Source organism: Sturnira hondurensis, unplaced genomic scaffold, assembly GCF_014824575.4.
Source record: "Sturnira hondurensis isolate 20B ecotype Veracruz unplaced genomic scaffold, ASM1482457v3 Scaffold0020237, whole genome shotgun sequence".
In the NCBI taxonomy this organism is placed as follows: Eukaryota; Metazoa; Chordata; class Mammalia; order Chiroptera; family Phyllostomidae; genus Sturnira; species Sturnira hondurensis.
In genome coordinates, this window is record NW_028092868.1 from 2,150,613 (window position 1) to 2,164,668 (window position 14,056).

The 14,056-nt window shown below is 56.7% G+C and overlaps 1 long non-coding RNA gene across 1 annotated transcript in view; it reads right to left on the reverse strand.

Annotated features, from left to right (window-relative positions):
• LOC118975270 (uncharacterized) overlaps positions 1-13,913 on the reverse strand; it is a 52,944-nt gene extending 39,031 nt beyond the window's left edge. The window contains exon 1 of the long non-coding RNA XR_005064034.1: positions 13,759-13,913. This is a non-coding gene — a long non-coding RNA (uncharacterized LOC118975270). The remainder of the gene's footprint in view (positions 1-13,758) is intronic.
• Positions 13,914-14,056: the final 143 nt, after the last annotated feature.

The following is a 14,056-nucleotide window of genomic DNA, read 5'->3' on the forward strand; positions in this document are numbered from 1 at the left end:
TTTGTTTAGGGGGCTGAGGGAAGGAAGTGAAAATGGGCCTGGAAAAGGGGAGTTGTACGCAACATATACAGGCATACCTGCCCCAGAGGACAAGGTGGGTGTCTAGGGGATAGAGTCCAGGGCTGGGACCCAGTAGACATTAGGAGAGTGCCAGGGCAGGAGAGAATGAAAGGGAGCAGAGCAGAGTACTCCCAGGAAGAGAAAGATTGCTGCTAAAGGAACTTTCTGACCATTTTGGACCCCAAAATGACATGTAAACCTGATGCAAATGATATGCAAATGAGGGTTGGCCAAAAATTCTTTTTCTATGGCAAACTTGACTCTAAGATGTCAGCATGAGGGCTGCCCTGGAGGTAAGAACCACCCCCAGACCTCCTCCTCAATCCCCCCATCTGCCCAAAGGATGCTCCTCACTCCCTGCACCTTTGGGTCCCAGGGAAGAGGGCCTCGTGGGGTCTGTCCCCACCTTGGGTCTCTTTCTAGACCCCCCAGAGCTCCTCATATCTCTGCCCCTTGCACTCCAAACTTTTTCTTCTGCCAACAGGTTGTCCCTTGTCCCCCCAAAAGGGAAACCGGCCTTCCATGGACAGCAGCTTTCTGTTAATGAAAAGAGGAAGGGAGGTGGTAAAAGGGGTATCAATCAATCAACGATCGTGGGGCGGTTGGGCACCCTCTGCCCAGGTCAATCCAAGTCCCACCAGCCTCAGAGTTCTTCTGGAAGGGACACCCCACGGCCTCCCCAGATCATCCTGTTCTCGGGCTTCACAGCCCCAGCAGCCTGGGAAGTGCTTCCTACTCTCTGACCTGCTGATTCCACAACTCACCACCCCCTCGAAGGCATCAAGGCCACACCTCAGACAGCTGCTCTAGGAGGAAGAGGTGGAGACGCCTCTGCATCTGGGCCCCCGGAAAGGCCGCATCTTCCAGCCTCCTCACCAGTCCCTTCCTGCCTGCCGACCTTGTTCTTCCGCAGGTGAGAGAGGCCTGAGCCCAGAGAAATGCAGTGAATACTGCCAGCTGCACTGGCCAATGGAACACACACACTGACTTTTGCTCCTTCTTCAAACGTCTCTAAAGCAACAGTAAAGATCTTGTGGTCGTTATTGTTGAAACTGGAGTGATGTGCAGCACAGTACAACTACGGCAGCTGTCGGGCTCGGATCTCTGCTGGCCTGGTGAGTAACAACTAGAGTGCAGGCGCTCTCCCAATGCTGTGGCTTCTGCCCTGGACCTGAACGGCCCAGAAGGGGCCTCAGGACCTGCTCCAGTCTCCCAGCTCAGTCCCTAGGAGCTCTTGTTAAATATTTTGATTATCACCCCTGACAACAGTGTCAAAATTCTGGGAGCCGGAGAGCAGATGGCTGAATGGGAACTGTGAGCCCGAGAAAGCTGAACCCTTAGCTGGCTGCACAAAAAGCCAAGAAGGGGCCAGATTCTTCAGCACAGAACCTTCCAAAGACTCTGATATCTTTGGGGGTGGGGGTGGATGTGAACCTAAATCTCGAAGATTGGTAGAGCAACGAAGAAGTGATTAGATTTCTAGATCCTGTCCTGAGCCCCAGCAGTCGACAGGAGGTTTATTTATTTTGTTTATTTCCAGAGAGGGTAAAACATCAGGCCTTGGATGGGGGACCACGGGGCACAGTTGAGGGTGACAGTATTGACAGGAAAGAGGGGGTTAAGTGAGTGTTTACTGAGTATGAGGTGGCCAGGCCAGCAGCTTCCCCCGCGCTGCTCTTCCTGCAGCCCTACTCAGGGTTCAGATCTCTGGGACCTGAGAAGCCCAAGAGGAGAGACCCAAAGCTCCTGAACGCAGTTTCCCCAGTGCAGCAGCCCAGCCAGACTCCCTTCCGCCAGGCCCTCCGTGGGTCCTTTCCGCACCCTGGAGCAAACAATCTACCCTTTCGTGTCCGTGTCCGCTTGAAATAGAAGCTGAAACCAGGGTTCCCAGGCATCTGAAGGCAGAGAAGCAATAAGTACTAAAAGGGACTTAGAGAAAGCAGGTGGAATGTAGGGAGAAGAACACTTCAAGGTCAATGAGTGTTAATATTCTCAGAGAGTTCTGGGAGGAAAGTGCTCTCATGAAACGCGAACAGGAGGCAATTAAAGAAGAGGGAGGACATTCAGAGAACACGCACACAAAGAAGCTCTTCGGAACTTTAAAGCACAGAGCCCGGCCTGAGGCCCTCGGTAGGCACCAGGCACCAGCCCCCACCCGCCCCTTCACCCACTCTGCACTCACTGGCAGAAGGCCAGGTGCCCCTCTCCTCCCCTTAGGGCCCCAGAGTCGATGATGGGAGCAATATGGAAACCAGACAGGAAACGAAACCCAGACACAGGGACAGATCCAAGGGGCCTGGAAGAGACAGAGGGGCCAGGGCGTTCGTTAACTTATGGATGGTCCCTCTGGAGCCCTGTCAACTACTGACTCAGCACAGAGGTGCCTTGCAGTAGCCCCAAGAGACAGAAAACCCCGTCTTGCCCAGTAGGAAAGCTGATGCTCAAAGAGGTTGAGTCATTGCTCAGAGTCTAAAGCCAGAGACATGCAGAGCTGGGAGAGAGGATTCCTACCTCAGCCTGCATGCAACAGAACCATCTCAGGCTGGGGGTCTGTGCCTCTGAGAGCTGGGACTTGGGTTCAAGTCTAGACTATTGACACTTACCAGCTAGGAATCTTAGTTGATCCTGGCACTCAGCTCACTTCTCTCTGCCCATGTGTCAGCCACCAACAGCAGAAAGTCCCTCCCAGGCCCTCCAACCAGGCTTCTGGCCCCAGCTCAGTGGTGGGGAGGCCCCAGGGTCCCCCAAGCAAACCATGAGGGAGCCGTGGGCTGGACCCTGCCTCCTCCCCAGACTATCCTGAAGGCACACCAAGCACGGGTCTATTCTGAGCCAAGCCCCAGTGGGCAGCCAGCCACTCAGTGCTACTCTAGACTGAGGGGTCATCGAGCTGGCCAAGGTGAAGGGGGGCCTCCACTGTGGCTTAGGAAATAGCATCCCCGGGAGGAGGGACCCCACTCTGAGAGAGGGCCAGGAAGAACAGGGCCTAGGGCAGTCAGTCGGGGCCCAGGAGGGCTGAGCTGGAGGCGGAAGTCCAGAAAAGGCTAGGGTGATGGTGTGGCAGTGGGTGACAGGGCCCCCTGGAACTGGGATCCGGGGCAGGGGGAGGTGCCTCTCTGGTCTCTCCTCAGTGAAAGGAGCAGTGCCAAGGAAGGCAGACGCCAGGGCGAGGACAAGGAGTAGGCATGAAGGAAGTGAGCTGGGAAAAGAGGGACGGCATACCCTGACTGGTGTGGCTCGGGCGGTTGAGCGTGGTTCTGCAGAGCAGAACGGTTGCCGGTTCGATATTCCCAGTCAGGGCACATGCCTGGTTTGCGGGTTTGGTCCCCAGTTGGGGTGTCTTCAAGAAGGAAACTGATTGATGTTTCTCTCTCGCATCAATGCTTCTCTTCCCCTCTTTCTACCTCCCTTCCCTTCTCTCTAAAGATAAAAAATATTTTTAAATTTTTTTAAAAAGAAAAGAGGGCAGGAGCAAAGGAAGCAAAGAAAAGAGAAACAGAGATGGAGGGATGGGGAGAATCAGAGACACAGAGGTGGTGAGGGGTGACGGCACCCACTCCTGGGGCCAGAGAATCAGTGATTTGCCCCCCTACCCCCACCCCCATCCTGCACAAACTCCCAGGCCCTATTTCCTCCTCATCAAGGCACCCTGTCTCCTTTCTCCCACCAGCACTGGCCCCAAGACTGCTCTGCATCCCTGAATCCCTTCAAGTTTCCTCCCTGCCCCCAAGTCACACAGAAAATGCACCAAGCTGGGACGTGAACACACGCACATGCACACACATGCATGCACACACACACTCCGCCTCCTGGGAAGAGATGGGACAATGGGGAAGGGCGAGGGTGTCCTTTTGTCCCCATGCCTGGCCTTGGGAGCTCAACTCCACACAAAGAACTTCACAAAGAGCATCTGGCTCCCAGAGGGGGAGATAAATGGGGAAAGGAGGGGAGGGCAGAGGGGGACCCCAGAGCCAGAATGCCCAGTCAGTGGGTCTGGGAAGCAAGATGGGGGCTGTTCCCACAGCCACAGAGGGCCCTGTAGAGCTTGGAAGAAAGGGGAAGCCAGGGCTGGAGGGATGCGTGCTCAGGGGGTAGGGAGAAAGGCAGGGCTTCCTGGAGGAGGCGGTCAGAAGTGCCAACCTGCTGGAGGTAATTTAGAGAAGTGGCTGGGCTTCTGCACCCAGCCCACACAAGGAGGTAACAGGCCCAGTCCCATCCCATCCCCAGAGAGGGTGGCTGCCACAGCTGGAGCCCTACCCATCCCCCTCATTGTCTCGGTTCTGAGTAGAAGAAGGGTAGGGGGTGGTCCCAGCAGAAGGACTGAGTAGTCGAGCAAGGCGATGATTTCTTGCTCCCACGGGACTACTGATACCCTAAGGAGCCCCTCCTTTGTGGCACTGTTGAGAGGGGGGCACAGTCATGCTCGGTGGAAGGGGAGCAGGCAAGATGCAGGGCAGAGGCCAAGTGCACGAAGCCAGGAATCCTAAGACCTGGCTCACGTCCCATTCTGCACTAACAGTGGTGAGACTGGATTCTCGCCGCGCCCCCTCCCCGTCGATAAAATCAGGTGACAGTGCCTGCACATCAGGGCCGTTGTGAGCGTCTATGTGAGGCTCTTTTTAGGATGTTTACTGCCACCTGCCATTGCCATTGCATGTTTACTGTTACTGCCATTGCTAAGTGACCTCTGGCCTGCCTTCCAAGTCAGACACCCCAGCCCAGGGCTGGCCCCGCTTCCTACCCCCGCTTTCTGAGAAGGGCTCAGAGGTGAAGCCTGTGGCCAAGCCAGCAAGGGAAGGGGCCAACCAGATGACCTCAAAGGCCCGTTCCAGGGGTAGAAGGACACTGATGTTTATTGAGGGCCTACTATGTACTAGGAACTTTCTGTGGGTTAGCCAATGTAATTCCCTTGCTAACCTTGCAAGGCAGGTGCTGCCGTTCCCATTTCCAGATGAGAAAACTGAGGCTCACACAGTCAGTCAGTGCCAGAGCCCACATTTGCAAGCTGATCAGCCCAACCCCTGGGTTTTGTTTCCCACCACAAACCCTCCCTTTCTTTGTTGCCATGGTGCTGTAAGCTTCTCTGTCCCCACTCCTCTCCCCCAACCCCTGAACCTCAGAGCACAGCTCTCAGAATGGCCTGCTGCCCCACACCCAGCCCCAAGTGGATGGGATTCAGGACTCCTGACTGCAGATGATGGCAAAAAAAGGAAAAGAGGTGCCAATGAGAACAGAGTGCAGACAGCTCACAGTGCCCATGGTGTCCCAGAGCTTGGCAGTTCCTGCAAGGCTGGTTCTTCGCAACAGCCTGGGTGGGAGGTGGGCTCTATTCTCTCCATTCTACAGATGAGGAAGCTGAGGCTCAGAGACACTACAAACTTTGCCCAGGACATCCCACCAGGAAGCAGTAAGCAAAGACTCATCCAGTTGCCTGTCCCCAAGTCACTACTTCCTCTCTGAGCCCAAGGCCTGGGAGGGGCCATGCTGAGTCACACAGAACAGCCCAGGGGGTCTTGCCGCAAAATGCTGGAGACCCAGAGAGAGCCTCTCCCCCTCTATTGCTACCTCCAACACACTCATCCCCTGCTGATTTGCTGCAATTCCATTAAGAAGCAAATGAATAAATTAGCCCCACTTAGCATATTGAGTGGCTGGGGTTCAAGAGGCCAGTCTGGGTGGCTCACACATCTCACTGCAGTAAGCCTGCCCTGCAGCAGTGGGGAGCTCACGTGGGGAGCTCACTGGGGCAGTGGAAGGGGCGGCCTGGCCAGGCTGGGCCTGGTCTGACCTCCTACACATGGCCTCAGCTCAGGGCCCAGGAACACTTGCTCCAGCTCCAGCTTCATTTCCCTAATGGTATCACGTCTTGGCATCTGCTCTCCACACTCGTGCCCCACATTCTCGCCAGTCCCAGAGAACACCCAAGGTTAGTGTCAGGGGTGGTGTCCTGCTGCCCACTCTCCCCCAGAATGACCTTTGAGGTAGACAGCTCTATGCGGGGTGGGGGGTGAGGGTAGTAGAGACCAGGACATTGCAGGAAGTGCCCCACCCTGGACACTCACTGGCCCAGGGCACCTGCGCCTCAGTTTGCCCCACAGCACTGAAGCACACCAAGCAGGAAGGAAAGATGAGGAGGAAACAGAGAGCAGAGTCAGAGGCCAGATGGAGCCAGCCCTCTGCCCCAAGCAAGGCCACACCATCCGCCAGGACTAAGGCAAGGGGTATGAACTCAACAGCCAGAACCCAGCGTAAAGCCCAGGCCCACAGGGAGGAAGCCCAGCAGCCAGGCCAAGGAGACCCAGCCTGGAAGGGAGATGATAGCCTGGAAGGGAGATGACAGCCTAGGGCCCGGGCTGCTGCCTCCTTCCAGATACGTGGGTAACCCCTCCTGCCCGCCTCAGCCCCCCTCAGACCCCCAGGATGGAAGGTCCTGTCCTCCTCCACGTTCAAGGCTCTGCAGCAGCCACAAGAATGCACTTCCCAGACCTCCTGCTGAAGGGAGCAGGGCAGACAAAGGCCCCAGCTGAGCACTTTCAAATTCCTTGCTGGGTCTGCTGGGGCCATGCCTCCCAGGGCTGCTCCTCACTGTTGGCAAAGCACATGCATGCCTCTAAGGCAGACCCAGTCCCGGAGACAGAGTTTTCAGCCAATATTGGCTCATGGATTCCCTTTGCTGAACTCTCCTTAAATTGAACGGAAGGCTAGGACCCTGCGGTCTATCCCTCATTCTCCCTGTCTCCCCGCTACAGCGCAAGACTTACATCACCATCAGAAGGCTCTCCCAGCCTTTCTTGGCTCCTTCCTTCAACTTGGGCATTTTCTCTAATAAAATCTTTACATATTTAATCCCATCCTTTTTCTCAGAGGACTCAGACTAATACAATCATTCAGTAACAACAACAAGAATAGCTACCCTTTATTAAATGCTAGCAATATACCCCACGCTGTTCTGCACGAGCTTTTAAGAGAAGTGAAAGACATCAAGACACAGAGAGGTCATGTCATAGGCTCAGCAACACACTGTCCTGAAGTGGCAAAGCCTGAAGAGAACTTAGTTTAACCCCTAAGGCTACTGATATAACCACTACTCCACACTGCCTCCTCTATAAGAGAGATGCCATTCATCCCTGCCTATCCTCTTTTGGTGGGAAGAAAGGGGATGGAAAAGGGACTCGAAACTTCTGAGTAGCAGGCAACACAGACGCAGAAAGAAAGAGAGAGCATGAGAGAGATTTAAGGAGAGAAAGAGGAGGAAATGAGACAGAGAGGAAACCAGGAGGAGAGCCAGTTCCAGCCCCCAAAGAATCCTGACCCTACAAGCTTGAGCACCCCCCCCCTCCCCAGGGCAGGGACAGGCTGAGCTATCGGACCAACAGAAGCAGAGGGGGAGGGGAATGGGGCCCTGGAGCACTTTCCTACCCCACCCACTTTGTGCCATCTTTGGCCAACCACCCAACTTGCCCCCCTCAGACATGTGACCAGGGTGTGCCCAAGGTGCCAGCCAAGGAGCTCTCCAGCCAGCCTTCTCATAGCACCAGGTCCCAGGAATCTCGATTCCTACCCGCCCCCTCCATCCCCCATCCTCCTACCCTTCCGGGGCAGGGCCAAGAGACCTAGCCCCATCTCAGGGTCCCAACAAAGCCAGGCCTGTCCCCTGCCCAGCTTCCATGGAAGTGACGTCTGAGCTGGGCAGCAGGTGAAATTGAGCCAAAGGGACATGGCGGAGAGCCAGCCGCACCTCCTCCAGGTGAGCTCTCAGCTTAACTCCTGGCCTGCCAGGCCCAAGTTCTTGGAGTTGCTATTTAGGAGACAAAGGGGTTGGTGGAAAAAGAATCAAGGACAAAGAAGGGGAACCAGCTTTCAGGGGGCCACCCCTAGACATACACACACACTGCCCCATATGGCCCAGCCGCATGAGAGGGACCCAGCAGCAGGCTCAAGTCACCTCACACTCAGCCACCACCCACCTTCCACACGTGCCAGAGACAGTTTAACATGCAGATGCCCCCCCAACACTGGGTGAGCCTCCCAGAGGCTCTCTGTGGCCACATAAGTCTAAAGTCCAAACTCATTAGCTTGGCATTCACAGCCTCTTCTATCTCTTTTCCACCTCTTTTCCAGCTTCTGAGAGACCTCTCCTCTCCCACCCAACACTGCAGCTCCTTAGAGCCCCACACACTTTCACACCCCTGGGTCTGACAAAACGGCCTTGCCCCCCCTCAGTGTCAGTGAACTCCCGCTCACCTTGTAGGACCCAGTTCAAAATGTCAGCTCCCCCAGGAGGGCATTCCAGATGGCTCCAGGCAGAACAGCCCACTCCCCACTCTAGAAGCAGACGGCAGCTTGGACAGGCCTTCCAGCACCTTGTCTGCAGTGGGTGTGTCTAGATGTCACAGCAGAGGGTGAGCAGGAGAGAGGAGCGGTGGCGGGAACAAGGATGAAGGGCGGATGGGTAAAAGAGAAGGTGGTGGCCGGATGGAGAAGAAGGTGGGTGGAAACACCAATGGGCTGAGAAGTGAGCAGACAAATGAGAATTGAGAAGCTTCTATGGGGTGCACAGCCAACACACCACACACGCCAGGGCCCATAATGTACTTCGACCCCTCTGCCAGAGGCTCTGTGGACTGGGTCTGAGGGCCCACCTGGCCACTCTGGACAACTGCGGTTTCAGCTGTGGCAGGGGGGTGTGATGAGATGCAGTTTGATGGCAACACTCAGAAGCTCCCAAAAAAGAGGCGCTGGCAGGAAACGCCAAGAAGAGCTGAGCAGAGGCAAAAGCTTGGGCTGACTCCAGAAGACAACACCGTGGGCCCCCCATGACTACCACCCACTGGCAGCTCCATCACCAGGGTCCATCTCCCTTCCCACTGCCTTTAACCTTGAAAAAGGCCTTCTGCCAGTCGACCTCCTCCACCCCTGTAGACATTCCTTTTTGACCTTCAGCGATGCCTGAGCTTGACCCAGTGGTCTCATTCTAGCTGCCATTCCAACCCGTGTCCCCTGCCCTGGGAGCCCAGAGGAGCTCAGCCCAAGGCAGATGGGAGATCAACCTCAGCTTTTGCCCTGGGTCTCTATCTGCCCCACTCTCTCCGTTCATCCATTCACCCACTGGGCACCCTGACTAAGCATCTACAGGCTGCGTGTCCTTTGCTAAGTTCCTGGGATACCAAAGTCACCAAAACTTGGCTCTGTCCTGTAAACACTGGCTCACAGACTTACTAGGGAGACAGACTTGTGAACAGAGAGCACGAGAAGCATCCTTACACTCTCTTATCCTTGGCCAGAAAGGAAGTCTAAAGCTGAGGCCTCTCCATCCCCTCCGGCTGGGGTGGGTTGAAGACCCAGCTTCCTGCTCAGGACTCTAGACCAGCTAGAAGCACCAGGGCTGGGGTCTCTGCGGGGAAGGGAGTCGCTTAGAGATCAGAGCTGGGTCAGTCTGGAACCTCAGCATCACCCGGGTCCCCTTCGCTCCCCACCACTCAGCTTCTCTACTGATGGCAGCCTCTGCTTCCCACTCGAATGCCGCTGCCCCTCCGGGGGCTGCCTTAGCTTGCCTGCCCTTGGCACCACACTTTGCCCTGGTGCCAGGGGCCCTTGGCAAGTTCATACTTCAAACGAGGAGGCAGCGGCTGGCTTCCTGCCTTCCAGGAAAGAGAGAAGGACTACGGGGCATGGCCCTACCCCTAGCCTCACACCCTTCTCATCCACCAGGGGCCCAGGCCTGCCCCCAGCGAGTGGGTAAGGCTGAGAGAGGTGGCCAGCTGACCCCACCCACCCCCACTCCAACTTGGCCTCTAGAATTTCTTCCTTCTTCCCCTCCACATCACAGGAGCGAACACGATGATAAGAGTCGATACAGAAGGACAAATGAGGGTGTTGGAGATCCTTCTCCCTTTCCCCAGATGCCACTCATCCCCCTTACCAAGATCTCAGAAGCGCCCCACGTACAGAATGATGTCTCTGATTTTTGAGATGCCTGGCCTAGTGCAGGTGCTCAAGAATGCGTGTTGACTAAGAGACTAGATCTAACGTGTTCCCACCACAAAGAAGAAAGGATGGTGTGACGCAATGAAAGTCACACTACTTTGGTACTACTTCAGCTCACACGGCTGTGGTAATAATATTGTAGTAAATAAGTGGATCAAATTGACATGCCCTGCACCTTAAACTTCTACAATGTTACGTCAATTATATCTCAATGAAAATAAAACTTTAAAAATACACCAGCTTACAATGAAACAAATTCTACTCAGAACTAAAGTAATAAAAGAAACTAAGAAAAAAAATGCTTGTTGAATAAATGCATGGCCAGGCCCAGCTATCTTACAGGTAGCCTGTGGGGAAGGGAACAGTTGCCACCAGGAACAAGCTACCCCGGGTCTGGGGTCAGGACATTTGGGTCGTGGTCCTGGCTCCGCCACTCACCTGCTGTGGGGCTGTAGGCACGTCATGTCCCTCCTCTGGGCCTCAGTGTGCTCTACTGGGACATGCAGGGGCCGGGTGCATCGGAACCGGAGGGGGCTTGAGGGCATAAGTGACACTGTGCGTGTGTCTGTATCGTGGCTGTGTGTGTGTGAATATCTCCATGCATATTTCCCTCGCAAGAGTAGCCATCCTTTTCGTTAGATTCTCAAATGAATCTGTGACCTCACAAGGTTCAGAACCACTAACCAAGTTCCTTTTTCAGCTCTGGGGGGTCTATGATTATATATAACTAGAGAGGGAGAAAGAGGAAGTAATTCAACCATAAGAGAGAACATTAGATTAGACCCGAGAGCTTCCATGGGGGGGGGGGGCGGGGGGGACTGACACATAACAAGCATGCAAAAGAGGCTGCAGAACCCAGCCTCCTGGGGGTCTCCTCAACTGAACAGGCCTCCCTCTGGGCTACTGGGCAGAGGCCAGGTGAACTGACCCCAGGGGCTAGATTTCGGAGAGAAGAGGCAGAGCAGCCTGCAGTCTCCTCCCCTCTGCTCCCGCCACCATCTGACAAGCACCCACTTGTATTTGGACACGGCTGAGAGTGAGGAGGCGAGGCTGGCACCTGGAGATGCCCTCCAGGCCCCTTGGCGCCCAGGTCAGAGAAGGATTGGCGGGAATGCTCAGGCAGAATGCCAAGCCCCACCTCCCCTTCTCCTGAGACTGGCAGGCTGGCATGTGCTGCCAGAGGAGGGCTCACTGTGCACAGCGGTCACGGGCCCCTGGAGAGGCCACCCGGGGGCTGCAGAGCCACACCTCCAGTCTCCGATAGCCCACAGCTGGGACTCAGAGGCTTGGGAGACCAGGTGGGCCGCCCTCCTCAAAGCAAAGGAAAGGAGCGGCAAACATGCCGGGCAAGGGAGGGGAGTGATGTTGCCAGAGGGGACAAAGCCGAGAGGACGGCAGTGCGGTCTGGGTAGAGGACAGGCTTAAGGGGGAGATTGGGGACGGCACACAAGGGGAAGAGGGCGGTGGGGCCTGGCAGGAAGGGAGCTTCCCAGAGGGGAGAGAGAAGGGAGAGGCTGGGGGTGGGGACAAGTGACTGAGCACAGCCTGTGACCCAAGGAGAAGAGCTTGGCCGGTGGGATAGGGTGGGGGTTAGGGGGACCAGGGCATGGCCTGTGGCAGGAATGGTGGCATGATGGTGGCAACACTGTCAGGGGGAGTGCCCTGGCTGGGCGCCCAGATGCCAGAATAGCTTCTAAGTCCTGACTCCCGAGAGGGGCTGAGAGCCCAAGAGATGTTTATCCACCACAAGAACGTGGTAAAATGCCTCCTCAAATGAGGTGACAGACAGCCTGGCTACTCTTTCCTGGGTCACTGAAGTGTCCTGAGAGTTGTCATATGAATGGGAGGCCTGTCGAGGAAGGAAGCAGCCAGCAACAGCTCCTACCCCAGTCTGGAGCCAGAGCCAGGGGGCAGCAGCACAGGCTGGGGCTGGGACACAGAGTGTGGTTCTACAGATAAAGAAAGCAGTGAGTCATGGGTAAGAGCCAGGCTCTCTCAGGAGGCAGCTCAGAAACAAGCTCATCCGAATGCAGACAGCCACCCGTCCCCACCCCGTCCCTGTGGCTGTCCCACACCCCCCCACACACTCCCTTCCCCCTCCTTCTCCTCTCTCCTTGATCGCCAGTGGCCCGGCTCCTTCCTCCATCGCAGTAGACAGCCTGTACCTCAGGTGGCCCAGCTGGCACCTGCCCCACAGCTGGCTGCCTGGGGAGTGGAGGAAGGAGGGAGACAGGGACTCAAGGAGCCCCCCCAGCAGAGAAAGTAAAGTCAGAAGGGTCTGAGATAGAGACAGATAAGGGAGGGGTCCGTGAACTCAGTTCCCCCTGAAAACTTTGAGGAAGGTCCAGAAGAGGAGGCACCTGAATGACCTCTGGAGGGGCCTGAAAGGCTGGGGACTCTGCCACGCCACCTGCCCGTGATGGGCCCTCCACCCTGCACTGGGACTGAGAAGTAGTCCTCTGGGAAGACCAGCCAGCACCCGCAGGCCTCACCCAACCCCTGGGCCCTATGCTAGGCCCATGCTTTTGCCAGAATCACACCCGAGCCACCGGGCCCTGCAAGGGCTCATGCAACAACAACACCCCAGTCTTGTCCCTCACCACGGTCTGTCACCGTGGTGATGACCCAGGCTAAAGCTTAGGAAGGACGGAGAGTTCCATTTATAAGCACACCCTTATGCCTGGCACTGTGGAGTATAATCATGATTATGCCACAAACCATGCCCTGAGGGGCATCTAGTACCATGGGGCAGAAGGATCACTTTGGGGCACGTGTATGCAGGCACACACACGTGCACACACACCTGGCTGCACTGGCTGCCCCAGTGAAGGAAGAGAAGGGAGTTAGGATGCAGCCACAGGTACCTCTTGAGTAGCCCACACTCGGTGCACCCAGGTGGAGAGGTATAAAACAGCTGCAGAACCCAAACCCTGCACAGCAGACAAATCTTAGAAGGCAGCAGCCTTCACAGCCCTGATCAGGGAGGAAACTGAGATTATGCCCGGAGCCTTGGAGGAAGACTTTGCAATCCCTAGTGACCCCGATATCTCCCCCTCCTTCTCCTGCGAGAAACCCAGTACCTACATGAGCACCAGGCCTGGGGCTTCCCAGACAGACCCCTCGTCCAGAACACCTGCCTCCGTGCGCCAGCTTCTCACGGCCCCTCTGGGCTAGTTTCCCACTTGAGAAGCTCCACGACTTACCCAGAACAGCGACAGCAGGGAGGAGGGCCCACTGCCCCTGTCATCCTCCAGGGAGTCCTGCTCTGGTGGGGCCCTCCTGCCTCAGAAGGCCCCCACCCTCCTGGGTCCAGAACCCTGATCAAGGAGACAGCCACAGCTCCCAGGAGGGACACACGGTCAACTCCTGGACCAGCTCAAGGGCAATTAACACTTTTGGTGCCTTTCTCCAGCATTCCCAGCCCCATCCCTCCTGGAAGGCTCCTAACCCTCACCTGAACTGTCCTTTTAAAGCCAGGTGCTACATCAGCTTCCTCCCAAAGGCACCGGAGACCCAGGTGAGACCTCAACCTAACTCTGTGCCTTAACCCCGTCCCAGTTCAACCCGTGCCCCTGGGGCGGCCTGCCCTTGCTGCCCACCTCCCAGCCACTGGTGGGCACTTTCTTGACTTGGCTCCTTACCTGTCTCAGGTAAACTGGGCTCTGCCTGCCACCCGCTCCCTGCCCCCCACTCATCCCCGCAGCGCCCTACCTGATGCAGGAGCCGCGGGCTCTCGCCCTGGACCAAAGCCCCGGGCTCCCAGCACTGCCCCCGCGCTGGGGCCAGGGGGCTCCCCGGGGGCTGGGGGCCACAAGGGGGCCCGGGTTCCAGCGCCTCGCAGCACACCAAGCTCACCGTGCAGCCCATCCGCCCTGGCACCCGGCGGGCCAGGGCGGGGGGCGGGAATACGGGCGCCCCGGGAGATGGCCCGCCCCCAGCCCAGGGTGCCTCCAACGTCGGGAGGGGGTGGTGACGCCCCCAGCCTGTCCCCTCCCGGAGCCTTCTCGGG